Raw genomic sequence first — 3359 nt, 5'->3', positions numbered from 1 at the left:
GCTCATGAAAACCTTTGGGATTTGTCAAGCCTTGCAGATTGCACAGCACATTTTAGGATTCCGAGTGCAGGAAGATTGCAAAGGGCAACGGATAAAAGTTATTTTGAATTTTTTTTTCTTACTTTTCAGTTTAGAAATTTCTGTGACTTCGGGAATGCCTGGCACAGGGATCACTAGAACCTGCCAGCACCCCTCCTGCCTTCCGCAATGCCCAGTGGGCTTGCGTGGGCCTTGACTGTCCCCTTGTGCTGAGCTCCCAGTGACAGATTTACAGGAGGGTGAAAATTTCTGAAACCGTTCTAGCAGTGATTATATTTGAAAAGTTTGTAGTTTGCAAAGAAAGCCTTTGTACATATGTTAAAATTTTGTCACTTTGCTGTTCTGTATTTTAGGTACTGTTCCAGTAGGTGATTGTGTTTAGAAATCATAAATCAATAGAGAAGCTTCATACGCTGAATACTGCAGTTGTGTTGGTTTGTATCTTAGGTACTTTATAACTAAACGCTACAATGGTGACTTTAGGAATAGAGGCAAATATAACCTAACCCTAACCCTAACCCTAACCCTAACCCTAACCCTAACCCCTAACCCTAACCCTTAACCCTAACCCTACCCCTAACCCTAAACCTAACCCCTAACCCCTAAAACCCTAAAACCCTAAAACCCTAAAACCCTAACCCCATAAAACCCTAACCCCATAAAACCCTAACCCCCTAACCCCATAAAACCCTAACCCCATAAAACCCTAACCCTAACCCCCTAACGCCCTAACACCCTAACACCCTAACACCCTAACGCCCTAACGCCCTAACCCCCTAACGCCCTAACCCCCTAAAACCCTAACCCTAACCCTAACCCAGCAGAGAACCCTAACCAGCAGAGAAGCTGTGGCTGCCCCATCCTTCGCAGTGTTCAAGGCCAGGTTGGATGGGAGTCAGGTTTGCTCTGAAGCAGTGCTTTGTCCAGCTCTGATAATCACAAGGGATAGCAGATAAATTCCAACTTGATTGTAAAGTTCCCTATTTGTACTTCTGACTCGGATGAGTCTGGGCTGCACAAGAGAGGCTCGGCATGGCCTTAGAATTGTAGAATCATAGACTAGTTAGGGTTGAAAAGGACCTTAAGACCATCTAGTTCCAACCCCCCTGCTATGGGCAGGGCCACCTCACACTAAACCATGTCACCCAAGGCTCTATCCAAAATGACCTTGAACACTGCCAGGGATGGAGCATTCACGACTTCCCTGGGCAACCTCTTCCAGTGCCTCACCACCCTTACAGTCAAGAACTTCTTCCTTATATCCAATCTAAACTTCCTCTGTTTATGTTTGAGCATGTTACCCCTTGTCCTATCACTACAGTCCCTAGTGAAGAGGCCCTCTCCAGCATATTAATAGGCCTCCTTTAGATACTGGAAGGCTGCTATGAGGTCTCCACGCAGCCTTCTCTTCTCCAGGCTGAACAGCCCCAACTTTCTCAGCCTGTCTTCATATGGGAGGTGCTCCAGTCCCCTGATCATCCTTGTGGCCCTCCTCTGGACTTGCTCCAACAGTTCCATGTCCTTTTGATGTTGAGGACACCAGAACTGCACACAATACCCCAAGCGACTGCACACAGCTGGCTCATGTTCATTTTCTCATCAAAAATCATTTTGTCTGTGTTCTTTATTTCCTAGTATAACACTGCTAACATTTTTCCTTTGGCGTATAAAGTATTCTACGGATGACTGAAAATGGGAAGAGTATTGATACAGTTGGAAGTTCTCAGCTCTTTCTAGCTTAGTCCAGAGCCACTAAGAGTCCTTTCCCATTTGACCACTGCTTCCACTTGCAGTGCTTTTAAGTTGCCTTCAACCACAGATTGATCTTAATAACAACCAAGCATCCTGTGCTGAGAGCAGGGGAGCAATGATTCAAAGAGCAGATGACGGAGGTCTCATGGGGAGAAGCAAAGGACTGTGCCCAGCAGAGCATGGCCAGCAGCCACCTCCAGTGCCAGACACCAAGAGAGCTGCCTGAACGCACCCTCCCCAGGCCTGGGCTGCACTTTCCCCCCACTCCCTGCCCATGTCTCTGCCGCCTGGAGCTGTCCCTGCCAGGAGCTGCTGCTCTGGGCCCAGCTCTGCTCCCTCTCAGTGCTCCCAGAGCCCATCCCATGGGCTGTGTGCTCAGCTCTGCCCTGCACACCCCTCCCGGCAGCAGGGCTCTGCCCAGGAGCATCTCTGCCTGTGCAGGGTCTCAGGAGAAGCTCACACAAGTCCTGACAAGACTCTCGGTGCCTTCTCCAAAGCAGAGAAGGAAATTCCCAGCTCCCACTGCCCAACCTGCCCACCAAGAGTGGAAAACATCAGAGCTCAGAATCCTTCCTTTGAAGGCAAATGCTGCCTCAGTGTCTTTCAGAAGGACCCTCTGAACTCAGAGTCATGTGGAGCTCTGAGCAGCCCTGACTCACACAGCACCTTCTCCAGTGCACAAGAACGCTTTTCCTTTCCTTTCCTTTCCTTTCCTTTCCTTTCCTTTCCTTTCCTTTCCTTTCCTTTCCTTTCCTTTCCTTTCCTTTCCTTTCCTTTCCTTTCCTTTCCTTTCCTTTCCTTTCCTTTCCTTTCCTTTCCTTTCCTTTCCTTTCCTGCCAGGTGTTGTTCCTTCCCCCCGAGCTTCTCCCCCAGCACTGTGGGCAGCTCCCGGGCAGGCTGAGTGTGGGGGTTGGAATGCATCGAAACTGTCAGAGACCATGGGAAGGAGGAACTACAGCAGGCAATTAGGAGCGACCCGTCCCTGACTGGTACTTGGAAGATGTTGGAACTGGCAAGGAACAAGGACGTCGGAACTGGCAAGAGGATGTTGATAGACCTTTCGCCTCATGTAATTGCAAGGCAAACACAGATGTGCTTGGCAAATACCTCTGGGTCCGTGCCTTTCATCCTCATAGCTGAGTGCTGACCCTGGCAGGAGGCAGAGCTCCTGCCCCTGCACACAGCCCCTAGGCTGCAGCGACCCTGCTCGCGAGGACAGAGATGGGCACCCCTCGCTGCACACCCGCAGTCACAGCCTGCAGCCAGCCCCGGGACAAAGGCCTGCCTTACACTGGCCATCGCACAGTGCATAGTGAAGCCCTGCTCTGCAGAACATCATCCTCCTCCTTATCTACACAGAGAAACCAAGGGAGTCCCCCTGACAGATCCCATGGACTGTCCGAGGCAGCAGGCTCTGACTGGGAGGTAGAAGTTCTCCTGCCCTGACACCTTCTCAGCACCTCTGACACCAGCAGCTCCTGCACACAGAAGGCTCCTGCTTCGCCCCCAGCACCTCTGCAGGCAGAGCTCAGCTCCAAGCACAGGAACAAGCCCAGCGCCTCCTCCTC

The sequence above is a fragment of the Psittacula echo genome (assembly GCF_963264785.1).
Source record: "Psittacula echo genome assembly, chromosome: 19".
In the NCBI taxonomy this organism is placed as follows: Eukaryota; Metazoa; Chordata; class Aves; order Psittaciformes; family Psittacidae; genus Psittacula; species Psittacula echo.
Note: the sequence above shows the minus strand (reverse complement) of the source record.